Source organism: Arachis hypogaea, chromosome 15 (assembly GCF_003086295.3).
Source record: "Arachis hypogaea cultivar Tifrunner chromosome 15, arahy.Tifrunner.gnm2.J5K5, whole genome shotgun sequence".
NCBI classification, from domain to species: Eukaryota; Viridiplantae; Streptophyta; class Magnoliopsida; order Fabales; family Fabaceae; genus Arachis; species Arachis hypogaea.
In genome coordinates this window covers 43,778,943-43,802,344 of record NC_092050.1, presented here as the reverse complement: position 1 = coordinate 43,802,344, position 23,402 = coordinate 43,778,943, and the positions used below count along the sequence as shown (strand labels likewise).

The window sequence follows — 23,402 nt, the reverse complement described above, 5'->3', positions numbered from 1 at the left end:
AGAATGAATATCTCTTAGATCTCCTAACCAGAATCTTCGTGGCGTAAGCTAGAATGATGGCGGCATTCAAGAGAATCCGGAAGGTCTAAACCTTGTCTGTGGTATTCTGAGTAGGATTCAATGATTGAATGACTGTGACGAGCTTCAAACTCGCGATTGTTGGGCGTTAGTGACAGACGCAAAAGGAGGGTGAATCCTATTCCAGCATGATCGAGAACCGACAGATGAATAGCCGTGCCGTGACAGGGTGCGTGAGCATATTATTCACTGAGAGGAGGGGATGTAGCCACTGACAACGGTGATGCCCTTGCATAAAGCCAGCCATGGAAAGGAGTGAGACTGATTGGATGAAGATGGCAGGAAAGCAGAGGTTCAGAGGAACGAAAAGCATCTCCATTCGCTTATCTGGAATTCCTACCAACGAATTACATAAGTATCTCTATCCCTATTTTATTATATAATATTCAAAAACACTATTATCACTTTATATCTGCCTGACTGAGATTTACAAGGTGACCATAGCTTGCTTCATACCAACAATCTCCGTGGGATTCGACCCTTACTCACGTAAGGTATTACTTGGACGACCCAGTGCACTTGCTGGTTAGTTGTATCGAAGTTGTGACAATTATGAATTAAGATCAAAGCACCAAGCTTTGGAGCCATTACCAGGGATTGTTCGAGCCTGGACATCACAATTTCGTGCACCAAGTTTTTGGCGCCGTTGCCGGGGATTGTTTGAGTTTGGACAACTGACGGTTCATCTTGTTGCTCAGATTAGGTAATTTTCTTTTTATTTTCTTTTCAAAAAAATATTTTTCAAAAATCTTTCAAAAATTTCTCCTTTGTTTTCGAAAAAATAAAATAATAATATAAAAATATTTTCAAAAATAAATTATTCTATGGCTTCAGAATTTTTAAGAATGAATTCAGTGTTTCATGAAGCATGTTGAAGCCTGGCTGGCTGTAAAGCCATGTCTAAATTTATTTGGACTGAGACTTGCAATTTGTTATCAAGAGCAATTTAGTTGTTGCTCATCCACCTGCTGCTGATCCATGATCACCTGCTGAAGCTTGGCTGGCCATTGGCCATGTCTAGTGTTTTGGACTGGAGCTTTCTTTGAAAGCTTGGCTGGCTAGTGAGCCATGTCTAATTCCTGGACTGAAGCTTTAGACGAAGAATGCAAGATTCCTGGAATTCATATTAAAAATTTTGGAATCCTTATTTTCCTTTTTCATATAATTTTCGAAAAAAAAAATATACCAAAAAAATTTGAAAATCATAAAAATCAAAAATATTTTTCTGTTTCTTGTTTGAGTCTTGAGTCATATCATAAGTTTGGTGTCAATTGCATGTGCATCTTGAATTTTTTGAAAATTCATGCATTCATAGTGTTCTTCATGATCTTCAAGTTGTTCTTGGTAAGTCTTCTTGTTTGATCTTGATGATTTTCTGTTTTGTGTTTTTTCATGTTTATCATATGCATTTTTGAATTCTTAGTGCCTAGGCATTAAAGAATTCTAAGTTTGGTGTCTTGCATGTTTTCTTTGCATTAAAAAAATTTTTCAAAAATATGTTCTTGATGTTCATCTTGACATTCATAGTGTTCTTGGTGTTCATCTTGACATTCATAGCATTCTTGCATGCATTCATTGTTTTGATCTAAAAATTTCATGCATTGCATCCTTTTAGTGTTTTTCTCTTGCATCATAAAAATTCAAAAATCAAAAAAATATCTTTCCCTTTTTCTCTCCTCAAATTCGAAAATTTGGATTGACTTTTTCAAAAAATTTTAAAATCAAATTGTTTCTTATGAGTCAAATCAAATTTTCAATTTGAAAATCTTATCTTTTTCAAAATCTTTTTCAAAAATCAAATCTTTTTCAAAATCCTTAGTTATTTTCGAAAATTTCAAAAATATTTTTCAAAAATATTTTTCTTATTTTTATATCAAATTTTCGAAAATAACATAAACAATTAATGTTTTGATTCAAAAATTTCAAGTTTGTTACTTGCTTGTTAAGAAAGATTCAAACTTTAAGTTCTAGAATCATATCTTGTGATTTCTTGTGAATCAAGTCATTAATTGAGAATTTAAAAATCAAACCTTTTTCAAAACTAATTTCTATCATATCTTTTCAAAAATATCTTCTCATCTTATCTTTTTCAAAAATTTGATTTTCAAAATATCTTTTCTAACTTCCTAACCTCTTATCTTTTCAAAATTTGTTTCAACTAACTAACTAACTTTTTGTTTGTTTCTTAACTTTTTCAAAACTACCTAACTAACTCTCTCTCTCATTTTCGAAAATATCTCTCCCCTTTTTCAAAATTTCTTTTTAATTTATTAATTATTTTAATTTTTAAATCTTAATTTTCGAAAATTTCTAACATTTTTCAAAAACCATTTTTCAAAAATCACTAACTCTTTTTCAAAATAATTTTCAAAAATTATCCCTCCCCCATCTCATTCTATTTATTCATTCATATCCTAACATCTCATCTCACATCTCTTCCATCCGTACAGTTGTGTTTCTTCCTTTACATCACATCCTTTATCTCCCCCTCTTCTTCTACTCACACAGGGATCCCTATACTGTGATATAAAGGATCTCTATTATTATTATTATTTTTCTGTGCCTTCTTCTTTGTCATATGAGCAGGAGCAAGGATAAGAACATTCTTGTGAAAGCAGATCCAGAACCTGAAAGGACTCTGAAAAGGAAACTAAGAGAAGCTAAAATACAACAATCCAGAGAAAACCTTTCAGAAATTTTTGAACAGAAAAAGGAGATGGCAGCCGAAAATAATAATAATGTAAGGAAGATGCTTGGTGACTTTACTGCACCTAATTCCAATTTACATGGAAGAAGCATCTCCATTCCTGCCATTGGAGCAAACAATTTTGAGCTGAAACCTCAATTAGTTTCTCTAATGCAGCAGAACTGCAAGTTTCATGGACTTCCATCTGAAGATCCTTTTCAGTTCTTAACTGAATTCTTGCAGATATGTGATACTGTTAAGACTAATGGAGTAGATCCTGAAGTCTACAGGCTCATGCTTTTCCCGTTTGCTGTAAGAGACAGAGCTAGATTATGGTTGGATTCTCAACCCAAAGACAGCCTGAACTCTTGGGATAAGCTGGTCACGGCTTTCTTAGCCAAGTACTTTCCTCCTCAAAAGCTGAGCAAGCTTAGAGCTGATGTTCAAACCTTCAGACAGAAAGAAGGTGAATCTCTCTATGAAGCTTGGGAAAGATACAAACAGTTGACCAAAAAGTGTCCTTCTGACATGCTTTCAGAATGGACCATCCTGGATATATTCTATGATGGTTTATCTGAGCTATCAAAGATGTCACTGGACACTTCTGCAGGTGGATCCATTCACCTAAAGAAAACGCCTGCAGAAGCTCAAGAACTCATTGACATGGTTGCTAATAACCAGTTCATGTACACTTCTGAAAGGAATCCTGTGAGTAATGGGACGCCTATGAAGAAGGGAGTTCTTGAAGTTGATACCCTGAATGCCATATTGGCTCAGAATAAAATATTGACTCAGCAAGTCAATATGATCTCTCAGAGTCTGCATGGAATGCAAGCTGCATCCAACAGTACTCAAGAGGCTTCTTATGAAGAAGAAGCTTATGATCCTGAGAACCCTGCAATAGCAGAGGTAAATTATTTAGGTGAACCTTATGGAAACACCTATAACTCAACATGGAGAAATCATCCAAATTTCTCATGGAAGGATCAAAAGCCCCAACAAGGCTTTAATAATGGTGGAAGAAACAGGTTTAGCAATAGCAAGCCTTTTCCATCATCAACTCAGCAACAGACAGAGAACTCTGAACAAAATGCTTCTAATTTAGCAAATCTAGTCTCTGATCTATCTAAGGCCACTGTAAGTTTCATGAATGAAACAAGGTCTTCCATTAGAAATCTGGAAGCACAAGTGGGCCAGCTGAGTAAAAGGATCACTGAAATCCCTCCTAGTACTCTCCCAAGCAATACAGAAGAGAATCCAAAAGGAGAGTGCAAGGCCATTGACATAAGCGCCATGGCCGAACCTATGAGGAGAGGAGAGGACATGAATCCCAAGGAGGAAGACCTCCTGGGACGTCCAGTGATCAATAAGGAGCTTCCCTCTGAGGAACCAAAGGAATCTGAGACTCATCTAGAGACCATAGAGATTCTATTGAACCTCCTTATGCCCTTCATGAGCTCTGAAGAGTATTCCTCTTCTGAAGAGAATGAGGATGTTACTGAAGAGCAAACTGCCAAGTTTCTTGGTGCAATCATGAAGCTAAATGCCAAATTGTTTGGCATTGATACTTGGGAAGTTGAACCTCCCTTGTTCATTAATGAACTAAGTGATCTGGATCAACTAACATTGCCTCAGAAGAGACAGGATCCTGGAAAGTTCATAATATCCTGTACCATAGGCACCATCATCTTTAAGGCTCTGTGTGACCTTGGTTCAGGAATAAACCTCATGCCCCTCTCTGTAATAGAGAAACTGGGAATCTATGGGGTGCAAGCTGCTAAAATCTCATTAGAGATGGCAGACAGTTCAAGAAAACAGGCTTATGGACAAGTAGAGGACGTTTTAGTAAAGGTTGAGGGCCTTTATATCCCTGCTGATTTCATAGTCCTGGATACTGGAAAGGAAGAGGATGAATCCATCATCCTAGGAAGACCTTTCCTGGCCACAGCAAGAGCTGTGATTGATGTTGACAGAGGTGAAATAGTCCTTCAATGGAATGAGAACTCCCTTGTATTCAAAACTCAAGGATCTCCCTCTGCAACCATGGAGAGGAAGCTTGAAAAGCTTCTCTCAAAGCAGAGTCAACCAGAGCCCCCACAGTCAAACTCTAAGTTTGGTGTTGGGAGGCCACAACCAAACTCTAAGTTTGGTGTTGAACTCCCATATCCAAACTCTAAGTTTGGTGTTGGAGAGTCTCAACAAAGCTCTGCACATCTGTGAGGCTCCATGAGAGCCCACTGTCAAGCTATTGACATTAAAGAAGCGCTTGTTGGGAGGCAACCCAATGTTTATCTAATTCTTATTATTATTATTATTATTTTTCATGTTTTCTTAGGTTCATGATCATGTGGAGTCACAAAATAAACAAAAAAATCAAAAACAGAATCAAAAACAGCAGAAGAAAAATCACACCCTGGAGGAGCATCTGTCTGGCGTTCAAATGCCAGAACAGAGCATAGTTCTGGCGCTGAACGCCCAGAATGGGAGCATCCTGGCGCTGAACGCCCAGAACAAGCATGGTTCTGGCGTTCAACGCCAGAAATGGCAGCAAAGGGGCGTTGAACGCCCAAAATGGGCACCAACCTGGCGCTGAACGCCCAGAGTTGTGTGCAAGGGCATTTTGCATGCCTAAATTGGTGCAGGGATGTAAATGCCTTGACACCCCAAGATCTGTCCCCACCTACCTTCACTCACTCTCTTCTCTCTTCTCAATCATCCTCTATTCCCAATAAACACTCATCCCTTCTGTCTTCCATTTACCACTCACACCCATACACCCACTTACCTTCAAAAATTCAACATCTCTTCCCCACCCAATCCCACCCATATGACCGAATACACACAGCCATCCATCTCCTCCACATCCTCTTCTTCTTCTATTCTTTCTTCTTTTGCTCGAGGGCGAGCAACATTCTAAGTTTGGTGTGGTAAAAGCATAGCTTTTTTGTTTTTTCCATAACCATTGATGGCACCTAAGGCCAGAGAAACCTCTAGAAAGAGGAAAGGGAAGACAAAAGCTTCCATCAAGGGTCTATAGCTCAGTGGTAGAACATTTGACTGCAAATCAAGAGATCCCTGAGATACCTCAGGGGATACATTTTCTTCCACACAATTATTGGAAGCAACTAAGGGTGGAACATCAAGAGCACTCCATCATCCTTCATGAAATCAGAGAAGATCTAAAAGCAATGAAGGAGGAGCAGCAAAGACAAGGAAGAGACATAGAAGAGCTCAAGGACATCACTAAGGTGGACTCATTCCTTGTTCTTACTTTCTCTGTTTTTCATTTTCTATGTTATGTGCTTATCTATGTTTGTGTCTTCATTACATGATCATTAGTAGTAGTAACTATGTCTTAAAGTTATAAATGTCCTATGAATCCATCACCTCTCTTAAAAAAAGAAAAATGTTTTAATTCAAAAGAACAAGAAGTTCATGAGTTTCGAATTTATCCTTGAACTTAGTTTAATTATATTGATGTGGTGACAATGCTTCTTGTTTTCTGAATGTATGCTTGAACAGTGCATATGTCTTTTAAAGTTGTTGTTTAAGAATGTTAAATATGTTGGCTCTTGAAAGAATGATGACTAGGAGACATGTTATTTGATAATCTGAAAAATCATAAAAATGATTCTTGAAGCAAGAAAAAGCAGCAAAGAGCAAAGCTTGCAGAAAAAAAAAATATAGGCGAAAAAAAAAATAGAAAGAAAAAGAAAAAGCAAGCAGAAAAAGCCAATAACCCTTAAAACCAAAAGGCAAGGGCAAATAAAAAGGATCCCAAGGCTTTGAGCATCAGTGGATAGGAGGGCCTAAAGGAATAAAATCCTGGTCTAAGCGGCTAAACCAAGCTGTCCCTAACCATGTGCTTGTGGCGTGAAGGTGTCAAGTGAAAACTTGAGACTGAGCGGTTAAAGTCAAGGTCCAAAGCAAAAACAAAGAGTGTGCTTAAGAACCCTGGACACCTCTAATTGGGGACTTTAGCAAAGCTGAGTCACAATCTGAAAAGGTTCACCCAATTATGTGTCTGTGGCATTTATGTACCCGGTGGTAATACTGGAAAACAAAGTGCTTAGGGCCACGGCCAAGACTCATAAAGAAGCTGTGTTCAAGAATCATCATACTGAACTAGGAGAGTCAATAACACTATTCGAAATCTGAAGTTCCTATAGAAGCCAATCATTCTGAACCTCAATGGATAAAGTGAGATGCCAAAACTATTCAAGAGGCAAAAAGCTATAAGTCCCGCTCATATGATTGGAGCTATGTTTCATTGATAGTTTGGAATTTATAGTATATTCTCTTCTTTTTATGCTATTTGATTTTCAGTTGCTTGGGGACAAGCAACAATTTAAGTTTGGTGTTGTGATGAGCGGATAATTTATACGCTTTTTGACATTGTTTTTAGTATGTTTTTAGTAGGATCTAGTTACTTTTAGGGATGTTTTTAATAGATTTTGTGTTAAATTCACATTTCTGGACTTTACTATGAGTTTGTGTGTTTTTCTGTGATTTCAGGTATTTTCTGGCTGAAATTGAGGGACTTGAGCAGAAATCAGATTCAGAGGTTGAAAAAGGACTGCTGATGCTGTTGGATTCTGACCTCCCTTCACTCAAAGTGGATTTTCTGGAGCTACAGAACTCGAAATGGCGCGCTTCCAATTGCGTTAGAAAGTAGACATCCAGGGCTTTCCAGAAATATATAATAGTCCATACTTTGGCCAAGAATTAACTACGTAAACTGGCGTTCAACGCCAGCCTTCTGCCCAAATCTGGCGTCCAGCGCCAGAAAAGGATCCAAAACCAGAGTTGAACGCCCAAACTGGCACAGAAACTGACGTTCAACTCCACAAATGGCCTCTGCACGTGCAACACTCAGGCTCAGCCCAAACACACACCAAGTGGGCCCCGGAAGTGGATTTATGCATCAATTACTTACTCTTGTAAACCCTAGTAGCTAGTTTATTATAAATAGGACCTTTTACTATTGTATTAGGCATCTTTTGATCATCTTAGGATCTTAGGATCATCTTTGGACGCCTGGTTCTTAGATCAGAAGGGCTGGCCATCTCGGCCATGCCTGGACCTTCACTTATGTATTTTCAAACGGTAGAGTTTCTACACTCCATAGATTAAGGTGTGGAGCTCTGCTGTTCCTCAAAGATTAATGCAAAGTATTTCTGTTTTCTATTCAATTCTTCTTATTTCGCTTCTAAGATATCCATTCGCACCCAAGAACGTGATGAAGGTGATGATTATGTGTGACGCTCATCATCCTTCTCCCTTATGAACGCGTGCCTGACAAACACTTCTGTTCTACATGAATTAAGCTAGAATGAATATCTCTTAGATCTCCTAACCAGAATCTTCGTGGCGTAAGCTAGAATGATGGCGGCATTCAAGAGAATCCAGAAGGTCTAAACCTTGTCTGTGGTATTCTGAGTAGGATTCAATGATTGAATGACTGTGACGAGCTTCAAACTCGCGATTGTTGGGCGTTAGTGACAGACGCAAAAGGAGGGTGAATCCTATTCCAGCATGATCGAGAACCGACAGATGAATAGCCGTGCCGTGACAGGGTGCGTGAGCATATTATTCACTGAGAGGAGGGGATGTAGCCACTGACAACGGTGATGCCCTTGCATAAAGCCAGCCATGGAAAGGAGTGAGACTGATTGGATGAAGATGGCAGGAAAGCAGAGGTTCAGAGGAACGAAAAGCATCTCCATTCGCTTATCTGGAATTCCTACCAACGAATTACATAAGTATCTCTATCCCTATTTTATTATATAATATTCAAAAACACCATTATCACTTTATATCTGCCTGACTGAGATTTACAAGGTGACCATAGCTTGCTTCATACCAACAATCTCCGTGGGATTCGACCCTTACTCACGTAAGGTATTACTTGGACGACCCAGTGCACTTGCTGGTTAGTTGTATCGAAGTTGTGACAATTATGAATTAAGACCAAAGCACCAAGCTTTGGAGCCATTACCAGGGATTGTTCGAGCCTGGACATCACAATTTCGTGCACCAGATACTCAAGAGATACGCACTCAAGCTGTCGCCCAATGACTACGTTGAGCTCCGATAGAACGAAAGTGGTTGTCAGGCACGCGTTCATAGAATTGAGAATAATGATGAGTGTCACGGATCATATCATTCTCCAGATTGAAGTACGAGTGAGTATCTTAGAGAAGAAGTAGGCGTGAATAGAGAGAAAAATAGTAGTAATTGCATTAATTCATGAAGAACAGCAGAGCTTCACAGCTTAATCTATGGGGTGTAGAAACTCCACCGTTGAAAATACATAAGTGAAAAGAGGTCTAGGCATGGTCGAATGGACAGCCTCTAAATGTGAAATATGGCATAAGCTCTCTAATACAATAGTAAAAAGTGCTATTTATACTACACTAGTATCTTAGGTTTACAGAAAATGATTAACTAAGTGCAGATAGTGCAGAAATCCACTTCTGGGGCCCACTTGGTGTGTGCTTGGGTGGAGCATTAAAGCTTTCTCATGCATAGGCTGTTCCTGGAATTAAACGCCAACTTGGGTGCCAATTTGGGCGTTTAACTCCAATTCTGGTGCCAGTTTGGGCGTTTTACGCTAGAAAGTTTTAGGCTGTCTTTTAGCGCCAGTTTGGGCCATAAAATCTCAGAAAAATATGGACTATTATATATTGCTGGAAACCCCAGGATGTCTACTTTCCAACGCAATTGAGAGCGCACCAATTGGGCTTTTGTAGCTCCAGAAAATCTACTTCGAGTGCAGAAGGGTCAGAATCCAACAGCATATGCAGTCCTTTTTCAGCCTCTGAATCATATTTTTGCTCAGGTCCCTCAATTTCAGCCAAAAAACACCTAAAATTACAGAAAAATACACAAACTCATAGTATAGTCCAGAAATGTGATTTTTGCATAAAAACTAATAAAAATATAATAAAAAGTAACTAAAACATACTAAAAACTATGTAAAAACAATGCCAAAAGGGTATAAATTATCCGCTCATCACGTACGCATCCCTGATGCGTGCGCGTCAGTTTCACTATGTGGCTATCCATGCCTGCCCATACCTGACACGCACGCGTCGTATGTCTTTTTGGCTCTCATGCGTTTCAACCCGAGAGTTGTGCTTTCGCGGGGCTGCCTTCGCACGATTGGCACAACCCATGTCACGCGTACGCCTCAAAGACGCTTACGCGTCACTTAAAACTTGCGTGGCCCACGCGTACGTGTGCAGTACGCGCGCGCGTCGCATTCACCGCATGGTTAAACCAGTACACCGCCAGATTTCAATTATTCCCTCCCCAATCCTAATTCTTTTTCAATCCTAATTCTCCCTTACTTCTTCTTCCTTCTTTCTTCATTATTCCTTCTTACTATCTACTACTTTCTTCCTTCCTTTTTCATCTTCTACCTAAGGTTCTTCTCTTCCTCCCATCTACTCTTTCATTCTTCTTTCATTATTGCATATTAATAATTTCTCTTTCTTCTCCATTTTTATTAGCTTAGTTATTTGTGGTTTATTTTGCATTCTTTTTCCATGCATTTTTTTTGTTGGTGTTGGAGTTCTATTTGGGCATTACCTTATTATCATAAAGCTTGTGGATACTATGAGGAGTGATTTGACAATTAACATGTAATTTTGGCTCTCATATACATTTGGATCCATTATTTTCATTCCTATTTTAAGTTGCACACCAAGTGTTTGTGAAAACGCTCTCAAAGCATTCTGAATCATATTTTATTTTACTCTTACACTTTAATGCCTCTTTTTCACAACACTTGTACTCCACATGTATTTGGGATTATCATTTACAATTGTCATCATACAAGTGCTCTTTAATTTGGCACATTTAAGAATCGATGCTTGAATTATGCTTCTCATGCCTATTACTTGCATGCTTTTACCCTCTTGCATCTAATTATTATGAATTGCCTTCATGCTCTTAATTAATGTCTTACCTACATGTTATAGCTACCATGAATTTAAGCTATCATCTTTTCTTTGGCATTCATTATCACTTGAAATTTCTTCCTTTCGGTTCTTTAGTTATCTATATTTAACATTCTCCCTCTTTCTTTCTTCCTTAGGCATGGATACCAAGAAAGGAAAGGAGAAGGCCACTGACAAGACATCAGCAAAGAGAGGAACCAAGCGAACACCAACTAAGGCGCCACCATCTACAAGCGTCAAGCCACCAACAAAACGGGTAAAGAGGATCCTTAAAGTTGATGAAGCAAAGAAAGCCTTTTCCGCACGGGACTCCACACGGTTCACTACCCGTTACTGCAAGCAGATGTTCCCCATCCTCGCTGAGAGGAACTAAAATAATGAGCATCTACTCATTGTCCCAACACACTTTGTTGATTTTGTGGAGCCTCGCATCGAGAGGAGACAGTGGGGATTCTTGAGGAGGCAGCCGTGTGAGGCCAACTTATCATGGGTAGTTGAATTCTACTCCAACTTCTACTCACCTACTTTGCAGACTGTCTATGTTCGTCAGCAACAAGTCCCTGTCTCCGAGAGTGTCATACAGAGAGTACTGGATCTTTCACCTAGCCCAGAGGGATTGGATGCATATCAAGAGGTCTCTCTTAAGTGCTAGATGTATCAGTTCGACTGGGATAGCATCCTTGGAGTTATAGCCTAACCTGGCAGCACCTGGATCTATGGGCAACATCGGTCAAAACCCAAGAGCATCTCAGCCCAGTCACTTACCTTGGAAGCTCGCGTGTGGGTACAGATTATGTCCCACTATATCTTTCCGAGCACTCACGAGTCCACCTTCACAGCGGACATGGCTGTTCTCATCTGGTGCATCCTGACAGAGCAACCTCTCAACCTGCCTCGACTCATCCGGCAGGCAATGGGACACGTAAAGATTGTAGGTAACCTGCCTTTTCCCACCTTGGTTTCAGATTTAGTCTCTGCAGCGGGTGTTTCCTATCGGGCTGGAGACACGAAGGTCATGATCCCTAAGGCCGACCAATATGTCCTGAATGGGAAGTACATCAGACCACCAGTTCCCTCTGCGAGCTGGTCTGCAGGCCCATCTTTGGATACTCCTTCTTCTACTCCACCATCTTCCACACCACAAGCACCATCCACCCATCAGATGTTCCTTCAGATCCTTGAGAGGTTCAACCGGCAGGACCAGCGGATGGAGCAAATGGAGCGCCGTAACAAGCGCCGATACAATTACCTGAAGGAGCTCATTGTTGGTACCCACCCACCTCTAAAACAGAAGGACACCCCGGACTCCCCTTTACCCAGTAGCACAGGGATCTATGGCAAACCAGACAGCAGAGGCGATGCTTCCAGCCCTACCTTGCTCCTTACTGATGGCACGGAGGACCATGCCAAGCCTTAAGTGTGGGGAGGTCAGTCCTTGACTTCCAGGGGTAATTTCTCTCTCTTAACACAAACATTTGATTTTTTTTCTTTTGTTAGATAGGATAGATTGCATGATACTAGTTGCTTGGATGTATGTTTTGCTTGGTTGAAGTAATAAATTTCTTTTTAAGACCCTATTTTATAGTATTTCACTATTTGTGAGATTTTGAGCTTAATTATATGGTGACATTATTTAACCATGATTTTTTATTCTTGTGTGTTTTCTTCTCTATGATTATAATCTATAGTTTGTTCCATTCTATATGTCCATTGTTTAGTGTATTTGCATGCATACATATGATTGAGGCCATCATTTGTTATTAGCTCACTTATCCCAAATAGCCTACCATTTTAATTACCTTTATTTGCCACCTTGAGCCTTTTAATTTCCATTTGTTCTTTATATTACCACATCACTAGCCTTAAACGGAAAAACAATTAATTACCCCAATTGAATCTTTGGTTAGCTTAAGATAGAGATTGTGTATCAATTAAGTGTGGAAAATTGTGGGAACTTGGGTTGATAAAATTGTGTTGTATTTTATTGACAAAAGTATTGGGAACTTGGGTGCATACTCATGTGATACCAGAAAAACCATGTGTATTGATATGTTATGTTTGCTTTTATGTTCATAAAAAAAGAAAAAGAAAAGTACAGAAAAAGAAATAAATGAATAGGGGATAAAACCACCCCAATGCTAAGTTTAATAAAGATCAAAGCATAGTGGTGAATTTAAAGAAAATTTGATACATGAGTATGCGATGAAAAAGTGGAATTTTGGGTAGCTAGGAATGATTTTAGAGTTATATAGAGTGTTTGTATGTTAGGTGAGAACTTAGGTTAGTCAAAGATTCATATTATAGCTCACTTGGCCATACATATATCCTCACCCTTACCTTAGCCCCATTACAACCTTGAAAAGACCTCATGATGTTTGCATTGGTACACTAAATATTTGTTGATTGGTTAGATGAAGAACAAAGTTTTAGAAAGCATGACTAGAGAAGAGTAGAGTTGATTAACCCTAGACACTTGAGCGATTAGAGTGCATATACACTACCCTTGAGGGTTCAATGCTTGATTCTATGTTCCCTGCTTTCATGAGCTATCTTCTTACAAGTTTACCTGTCTTTTATTGTGTGATTTGAATTAGTGGAATCTGATTTATGTTTGTCTTGGAGAACTTGTTTACTTTTAACTAAGTAGATAGAAACATCTTAGCATATAGTTGCATTCACATACATAGGTTGCATAGCATGAGTCTTACTGACCCCCATTCATTCTTTCTATCTCCTTGAGCTTAGCATGAGGACATGCTAATGTTTAAGTGTGGGGAGATTGATAAACCACTATTTTATGGTTTATCTTGTGCTAATTTAAGTGGTTTTTATCAAGTCTTTGCACACTTATTCATACAATTTACATGATTTCACAATTCCTTCCCAATTTTGTTCTATGGTTGGAAACTTGCTTCCTAAGCCTTTAAATTATGTATTTTAATTCCCTTTTATACCATTCGATGTCATGATCTGTGTGTTAAGTGTTTTCAAGCTGTATAGGGTAGGAATGGCTTAAAGGATGGAGAGGAAGCTTGCAAAAATGGAAGGAGCACAAGAAATAAAGGAGATAACCAGCGAGGATCGACGCGCACGCATGGCTCACGCGTGCGTGTGATTTAGAGATTTTCACAGCGACGCGTATGCGTGACAAGCGAAATTGCACAGCGACGCGTACGCGTGATTGATGCGTACGTGTGACGTGCGCCACGTGCAGAAATCGCAGAAGACACTGGAGGCAATTTTGGGCTGAGTTTGGACCAAGTTTTCAGCCCAGAAACACAGACTAGAGCCAGGGGACAAGCAGAGACTCAACACATATTCTCATTTGCATAGTTTTTAGTTTTAGTTCGGAATCTTAGAGAGAAACACTATTTCCTCTAGGGTTCTTCACATTCATAATTTTAGAGTTTTATGCTTTTGATTTGGATATTGAGAAGAGTTACTACCTCCGTTGAAGTTTCAATTATTCTAGTTTGTTTCGTTATTCCCTTACTCTTTTAATCACCCATTAACCCTGTTCAGATTTACATATTGATATCTTTGATTTTGGAATTTATTAATGCAAAGAATTATTTTTACCTTTAATTAATTTTCTGTTATTATTTTATTTGAGTTTCCATGTCTTCTTTTCTTCCCCTTTTATTGTTTATGAAAATGGCATTCATGTCAATGGAGTAGACTCCCAACTTGACTTGGGAGTTGATTAAAAGGAGACCCTTGAGTTGGAATACTCAAGTGTTAATTGGAAATTGGAAGTTGTTGGCTGGCTCTCTAGTCACTAATGCTAATCCTTCCATAGGAGAGGATTAGGACTTGTGAATTGGGGCTGGTTCAGTTACTTGACTTTCCTTTATTCGCTAAGGGATAACTAAGTAGAAATAACAACCTCTTACCAGTACACTTGGGAAAATTCAACAAGGATAGAACTTCCAATTAATCTTCTCCCAGTCAAGGCTTTTTATTTTAAATATATAAAACCTCTCATTAATTTTCACTGCTTTAATTAATAATTATTTTAATTTCCCATTCTCCAACTCTAAAAATTCTCAGAAAAATTCTTGACCAATAAAATAGCACTCTTTTGTCAACTCGTTGGGAGATGACCTGGGAATTCTACTCCCAGTATTTTATTCTTAAATTGTGACAACCTTTTTTAAATTGATAAGCAGAATTTTCGTCGGTTAAAAACTGTACTTGCAACGCTATTTTCACTATAAATTCTTAATCGGCAATTTTCTGCCCGTCAGTGCGCTTTGGTGATGAATCTCTCCATCTCCCAAGATTCGGAGGTGGTGGTGATGAATCCATATTTGATGATGATTTTCGGTTGAAATTGAATGGATTTCATCATTTAAACTTGCACTTATCCCCTTAAATACATGCTTTTGAACTTTCCTCCTAATTTGTGCTTGATTATGAAAACATTATTTTCTCAAAACACTTTGCAATACTCTTTTAGTTATTTTTCTTCATTTTTAGTAGCTTTATCTCTATCTGCATCTTGGTTTGTTTGTTTGTATATATTTCTTTATTGTTCATAGTTATACGGTGGTTAATGTTTGCATGTTGCATGACAGAGTGAATAAGTTTGGTGAAACACCAAGGAATTTCTATGAAATCTTTCTTAGGGCGTACCATTGATTGAATTGAAGAAAAATCTTATGTTTTTCAACTTGCGTGAAGTATTCTGTTTGTAGAACATAGAAAAGAGCTAGAACAACATACCTTGTGAGATTTTAAGCTTTAATAGATGATTGCATTTTTCAACCATAATGTTTGTTCTTGTGTGATTATACTCCTTTTTTATTGTGATCATTGATTTGCATGATTCTTTATGTTCTGTATTTGTTGTTTGGATACATTTAGCATGACTGAGGACATCTTTGATGTTGAACTCACCAACCTATATGGCCAACCCTTGCAATCACCTTTGTGAACCTCTGTTGAGCCTGTAAATCCCCTTTTGTTCTGATTTTAGCACGTTATTCTCCCTTAAGCAAAAAACCATTGATGTCCTTGAATTACTCTTTGATTAGCTTGGGTGGATTAGTGTGTATATTCTAAGTGTGGGGGGAATTGTTGGGAAGCATTGGTGATAGAGGCATGGAACTCATTGTGAAAAATTGGCAATTGGGTAATACTCATGCAGTCATTGCTTTAATTCATATGCATCTCTTGTGCTAACAAATTCAAATAAAAAAAACTTGTGCATAATAGAATGTGAAATAAAAAGTTGAAATAAAGGATGCATATGTTCATGTTTCGAAAAGAAAGTGCATGAGGAGTGTGAGATAGGAGAAAAATGGGTAGATAGGTTGCATTGTTATGAGTATATAGGCAATATAGGATTAGGTGGACACTTAAGCTAATCAAAGAACTAATTCTTTAAGTCCACTTAACCATATTTATCCTACCAAAGCCCTAGCTCTATTACAACCTTCCAAAGACCTCATGATATTTGTTTTTCATGCATCAAATACTAGTTGATTGTTAGATGACTTGCAAATCTTTGAAAAGCATGATAAAAGGGGAATTGAGTGATTAAGCCTTAAACACTGAGCGATTTGAGTGAATACACATCCGGTGAGGGGTTCGATCGCTCAATTCTATGTTCTTGCATCTTATGTTGTATCCTCTTGCAAGTTGTTTGTGGGTTAGTTTTGAAAATTTCAATTCAACTCTTTGGACATTGATTTTAGTGCATAAACTCTTTGCATTTGCCCTAAAGCTTTCTTGTGATGGATTGGAATTTCATGGTTTGTTTTACCAACTCCTTGCATAGTACATATTGGTAGTAACCTTTAGGATAGTTGCATGCATTTAGGTAGTACATAGAATAAATTATTTTTCCTTTCATCTATCTCCTTTGAGTGTGTTTAGCATAAGGACATGCTAGTGTTTAAGTGTGGGGGAATTGATGAATCCGTATTTGATGATGATTTTTGGTTGAAATTGAATGGATTTCATCATTTAAACTTGCACTTATCCCCTTAAATAGCATGCTTTTGAACTTTCTTCCTAATTTGTGCTTGATTATGAAAACATGCTCTTTTGTGCCTAATTTGATTAATTTTATCCCATTTGCCTTCCATTCGATGCCTTGATGTTATTTGTGAGTGATTTCAGAGGTATAAGGTAGGAATGGCTTGGAGAAAATGGAAGAGGAGCATGCAAAGTGGAGGAAGCATGAAGAATCAAAGGAGAAGAGCACAGCGATGTGTGCATACGCACAGACTTGCGTGCGTACACACAGCCATCAGAGCAAAGCCACGCGTGCGTGTGAGCCGCGTTTCGAGCATCACCTAGTGTGCGTGCGGACAACACCCTGTCCGTACGCACAGGAAGAGATTTTGGCAGAGTGTGCGTGCGCACACGTCTGTGCGTACGCACAGCTGTCCACACATGCCTTCTTTAAAATTGTACGTGACTTGCGATTTTGGTGGATTGGAGGCCCATTTCTGAAGCCATTTAGCTCATAATGAAGGAGAAATGAAGGGAAGACCATAGCATATCATTAGGGTAGCTTAGGAGGAGTAGTAGAAAGCTTTAGTATAGTTGTTCTTTAAGTTTTTCATCATATCTATTAGGGTTTATACTAGGGTTTTACATTCAAGTGCCATTTCCATTTTTGATCTTGAATTTTGCTAGCTTCCACTGTAAGTATCTCTTTGTTACTACTCTTTATAGCTACATTGTTCTTACTCTTTCTTATACTTCAAGTTATAGACCAATTTTACTTCTCTTTTGAAACTTCAATTTCTTGTTGATGAATTTGATAATTGATGATTATTATATGCTTTCTTGAGTTGTTATTGTTGATTGAGATCATTTGTTGCTTTTAGTTTCAAACATTTTCTCATTTTTCCCATGTTTAGTGTTTTTGTCCACCAAGTGTTTGACAAAATGTCAATTATGATTTTGTGCTAGTTTTCTATCTCTTGGCTTGGGGAAAGTGAGTAATTGGGTTCCTAGAGTTGGAATGTCCAATATTTAGTGTCAATACTTGGATTGTTAATTGTTCTTGTTCCATTAACGCTAATTTGTTGCTAAGGCAATTAGCAAGCAATTTAGGATTTGTGGGTTAAGAACACTTATGCTCATTTAACTTACTCTCTGATGTGAGGGTTAATCAAGTGAGATTAATCCATTCTAATTGTCATAGTTTTGATTTCAACAAGGAAAGGACCCTTAGCTCATTCCAAGCCAAGATACCTTTTATGCTTTAAATTGTTCATACACATTTTAATCAATTCCTTTTATACCTTACATGTCTATATTGCATAGTTAATTCGCTAATTCCTTTATTAGTTCATTTATCACAATTTTGCATGTTCTTTTATTGCTTTATATGTTTATCTCTTCATTGAAAACTCCATGAGCATCACAACCAGAATTGTACACTCATTGGTCTCAAGTGTCCTTGGGAGACGATCCGGGAACTAAACACTCCCGGAATTGAATTGGTTTTTAATAATGAAATCTCTTTGAATTCAAACTTTGATTGTGAGAGTTCATTGTTGGTTTGGGCTATGCTATTGACGAACTTGAATTCAAACTTTGATTAATTCTAAACCGGCAATAACTACCCTCATCAAGTTTTTGGCGCCGTTGTCGGGGAATCACTTTAAGTGCAATGAGTGCTATAATTTTGGTTGTTGTAAATATGTGAATAGTGTGAATACTTGGTTTTTTTTTTTTGCTACTTGGCACTAATTTGTAGATAGCATTTCTATCTAGCTAGTCTTAGTAGTTATTGATTGTTAAGTTGGTTTTTGTTTATTTGTTTATTCTTGTTTTGCTTTTCATAATTGCATGCTTTTATTGCTTCCTCAGTTGAATGACACGGTCGCTTCCAGACCTGAGCTTGACCCCTTTTGATCCAGAAATAGAAAGAACTTTAACTCATATTAGGCAAGCTCGGCGTCGGCTAGCATTTATGAATAGTGAATCGGGCTTGCTTGAAGAGCACACCAATTCACTATCACCATCAATCCGTGACCATCATTCTTCAATTAACGAGGAAACCTTATATTCATCTGTGGGGAGTGCTGAAATCTCTTTGAGTGACTCAGGTGATAAAACCATGGCGGATCCACCTCGTAGAATCACCTTAAGGGAAGCCGGAGCTCCTGATATTAACTTGCAACCGATACAAATTTGGTATCCGGCTTTGGATCCAAATTTTGAGCTCAAGACCGGCACGATAAACTTGCTCCCCAAATACAATGGACTACCCGGAGAAAACCCTCTTAAGCATCTTAAGGACTTTCAAGTTGCATGCTCCACTGCGAGAAGACATGGTGCGGATGAAGTGCCAGTTTTAGTGTTCGCTTTCCCTTTCTCTTTGGAAGGAAAAGCGAAGGAATGGTTCTATATTCAACTGGGAGATGTGATTTCTGATTGGGACTTGCTGCGTAAGGAATTTCTGGAAAAATTTTACCTACCTCAGAAGACAGATAAGCTGCAAAAGGAAATCTCTTGCATTGTGCAAAGAGATGGGGAGACTCTTTATGAGTACTGGGAGAGATATAAGAAGTTGTTGGAAGCTTGCCCTCACCACCGTATTGACGAGTTGGTGCTTATTAGTTATTTTTGTTAAGGGATGAACCCCCAAGATTAGCTTCTTCTAGATGCCTCTAGTGGAGGATCCCTCACCAAGAACAAGACCGCTAAGGAAGCTTGGGAAATCATAGCGGACTTGGCGGACTTCACTCAACACTCAAGGGCGAGAAATCCACAACCAAAAGCTTTAAATGAAGTTTCTCCTTCCGGAGATGCCATTTTGACTAAGACCCTCGGTGAGATGAAAATTTTGTTGAGACAAATCACCCAAGGGCAACAAATTCCCCAAGCTTTGCTATCTCCTCCACCTCAACCTCCAAGAATTGAAGGACCACCAAGATCATGCGGTATTTGTGCTTGTAACAACCATTACACTGATGAATGCCCTCAACTCTAAAAGGACACTACATTAGCGGTAGCCAATCCATACCCACAAAGGTCCAACTATAATCAAGGAACTCATCTGCATAGAGGAAATCAAAACTAAAGATGGAGGGATAATTCTAATCAAAGGTGGAACCAAGCCCCTCAAGCTCAACCATACCCAAACATGCAAGCCTACTATCATCAACCTACCCAAAGTCAACCACAATACCAACAACCCTACTAACAATACCAACAACCACCACAATCTCAACCTCAAGCGAGGTATCAACATCCAAATAGTAGATCTAACCCTCTTCAAGGAAATCAAGCCCCTCCTCCTAATCAACCTTACATGAATGACACACTGCAAACCTTTATACAAGAGCAACGGGAGTTTCATAAGAAACAAGAAACATATAGGGCTACTATTGCCGAAGCTCTCTCCCGTTTGACCCTTTCTCCTCTGACTACACAAAATGCTCAACAAACCTCAACTTCTAGTGGTTTACCTTCTCAACCCCAACCAAATCCAAAGGGAAGCATCAATACTATCACCCTTAGGAGTGGCACCAAGTTGGATGAAATTGGTGTTGTGCCTACAAGTTTGAGTGAGGAAACCCACAATGAAGAGGTTGGAGATGATGTGGAAGTGATGAAGGATGAGGAGAAAAATATTGCGAAAGGTGAGGAGGAACCACTCAAGGCCAAGGAGCCAAAGAGGAAGAATTCGCTTGAAGAGCCTATGCCAATTCCATTCCCAACTTTGGCTAAGTAAGCTAAGAAGCAAGAAGAACTTGACCCCAACATGGTGGAAATTTTTAAGAATATTGAAGTCACCGTCCCTCTCTTTCAAGCCATTCAACAAGTGCCCAAGTATGCCAAGTTCCTCAAAGATGTTTGCACATATAAGGACAAGATTGGCGAATTCAACAAAAGGCCGGTAGATGATTCTATCTCTTCTCTAATTCCTGAAAAATGCAATGATCCCGGTCCATGTTTGGTTACTTGTTTGATTGGTGGGATTAAGTTCATGGACTGTATGTGCGACTTGGGAGCGTGCGTAAGCATTATGCCACTCCCCATTTATGAGAGATTGAACTTGTCACCCCTAAAGAGGTCCGGGGCGAGATTTGAGTTGGCCAATAAGAGCATTGTACCAGTTGTAGGGATTGCGGAAAATGTCCTAGTTGACATCCAAGGTTTACTCTTCCTGGTGGATTTTCACATTTTGGAGACCCCTCCCATTGACTCAGACAAGCCATCATCCATTCTACTTGGAAGGCAATTTTTGAAGACATCCTGGTTCAAGCTGGATGCACATTCAAGAGTCTATTCTTTTGAGGCCGATGGCAAGGTAGTAAATTTCACTTTGGAAGAATCCAAGAAACCCATTCTCGAAGCCTACTCTATCTTTGGGTGAGATATAATTGAAGATCAAGTGATTGAGGTTAGCAAAGAACAAGAAGAGAATGTTGCCAAGAAGTCTAATTCAATGAAACTCTATCACACTCAACCCAAGAATGTCAAGGAGTTGGAGATTTTCCTCCTTGGAGAGGTCTCAAATTGATCAATGAAGCCATGCAAAGTCCAACTTAGGACTTTAAACCAAAGTGCTTGGTGGGAGACACCCCACCATGGTAACAATGTTCCAACTTTTTTTTATAGCTTTTTGAAATAGTTGCTTTCTTGTGATATGATGATTATCTTAGGTTTGGGTTGATGTTCTTTTTGAGTTAAATAATTTGAAATGCCTGTAGATCATGAATTTGTGAATGTTTGTATGATTTGGGGTTGATATGTTGATGTACTAAGGGTTGGTACCTTAGTTTTAAAAAGAAATTTTTTTTGTGAAACAGGGCATCTGTGCGTACGCACCCTGCTGTGCGTGCGCACACAACTGCGTTTTTCACCATCTGTGCGTGCGCACGAGCTCGTGCGTCTGCACACCCCTTGCAGTGTGATAAACCACTATTTTATAGTTTATCTTGTGCTCAATTGAGTGGTTTTATCAAGTCTTTGCACACTTATTCATATAAATTGCATGATTTTTACAATTCCTTCCCGATTCTACTCTATGATTAAAAACTTGCTTCCTAAACCTTTAATTTGTGTATTTTAATCCCTCTTTATACCATTCGATGTTGTGATCTGTGTGTTCAGTGTTTTCAGGCTTTATAGGGCAGGAATGGCTTAGACGATGGAGAGGAAGCTTGCAAAAATGGAAGGAGCACAAGAAATAAAGGAGACAATCAGCGAAGAGTGACGCACACGCATGGATCATGCGTGCGCGTGAATTGGAGTTCGCACAACGACGTGTGCGCATGCCTGACACGTACGCATGACAAGGAAAATCGTCAAACGACGCGCACGCGTGACTGAAGCGTATGCATGAGATGCGCGATCTGCAGAAATTGCACAAAGCGTTGTGGGCAATTTTAGGCCAAGTTTGGACCCAGTTCCGGCCCAGAAACACAGACTAGAGCCAGGGGATGAGCAGAGACTCGGGACACATTCTCATTAGCATAGTTTTAGTTTTAGTTTTGAATCTTAAAGAGGAATTACTCTTCCTCTAGGTTTTCTTTTACATTCATAGATTTCTAGTTTTATGCTTTTGTTTTGGATATTGAGAAGAGTCATTACCTCCGTTGAAGTTGCTATACTAGTTTGTTTTCTTATTCCCTTACTCTTCCATATCCTTAATCTTTGTTCAGAGTTACAATTGGATTGTTTTTAGAATTTATTAATGCAAGAAGTATTTTTCCATTTAAATTTTATTATTTGTTTAATTACTTCTAATTGATTTTAATTACCATGTTCCCTTTTTACTTCTCTTATAAAACCACGAAGATGGTATTCATGTTGACAGAGTAGACTCCCAACTTGACTTGGGGGTTGATTAAGAGGAGACCCTTGAGTTGGAATGCTCAAGTGATTAGTTAAATTGGAAGTTGTTGGCTAATTCTCTATTTACTAACGCTAGTCCTTCCCAAGAGAGAGGATTTGCGAATTAGAGTTAGCTCAATCACTTGACTTTCCTTTATTTAGTAAGGGTTAACTAAGTAAAAATAACAACCTCTTGATGCTACACTTGAGAAAATCCAACAAGGATAGAACTTCCAATTAATCATACCCCCGGTCAAGGCTTTTTTATTCCGAATACATAAATCTCTTTTAATTTGCATTGCTTTAATTCACAATCCTTTATATTCCTGTCTTTCAACTCTCAAAATTTCTCGAAAAACTCTTGATTAATGAGATAGCACCCTTTTGTCAACTCGTTGGGAGACGACCTGGGGTTCATACTCCCAGTATTTTCATTCTAATTTTGTGACAACCTTTCTAAATTGATAAGCGGATTTTTGCTGGTTAAGAAATGTACTCGCAACGTATTTCTTATATTAATTTCTTAATTGGCTGATTTCCGCCCACATCAATTTTTGGCGCCGTTGCCGGGGAGTTACAATAGTGTGCCAAATTATTAGTTAGTGTAAATATTTTTAGTTTTATTTGTTTGCATATTTTATTTTATTTTATTACCATGAGCTGTATGTTTCTTTCGTTGAATGACACGTTCACTACCTGATCTGAGCTTAGCCGTATTTGATCCTGAAATTGATAGAACTATTTCACATATTAAGCGAGCTCGGCATAGGCTAGCCTCTGAGGGTGGTGAAGTGGTTACTACCAATTCACCAGTCTTATCTGAAGGCGATTCTGAAGCACCATCTGAGGAAGAAACAAGCTCC

At 38.7% G+C, this 23,402-nt stretch overlaps 2 non-coding genes across 2 annotated transcripts; both read right to left on the bottom strand.

Moving 5' to 3' along the window:
• Positions 1-3,190: 3,190 nt before the first annotated feature.
• Positions 3,191-3,298, bottom strand: LOC112753415 (small nucleolar RNA R71). Its single transcript, XR_003177803.1, has one exon. It is a non-coding gene; the product is annotated as a small nucleolar RNA R71 (small nucleolar RNA).
• Positions 3,299-19,186: 15,888 nt separating this feature from the next.
• Positions 19,187-19,293, bottom strand: LOC112752132 (small nucleolar RNA R71). The gene has a single exon (XR_003176576.1). It is a non-coding gene; the product is annotated as a small nucleolar RNA R71 (small nucleolar RNA).
• Positions 19,294-23,402: the final 4,109 nt, after the last annotated feature.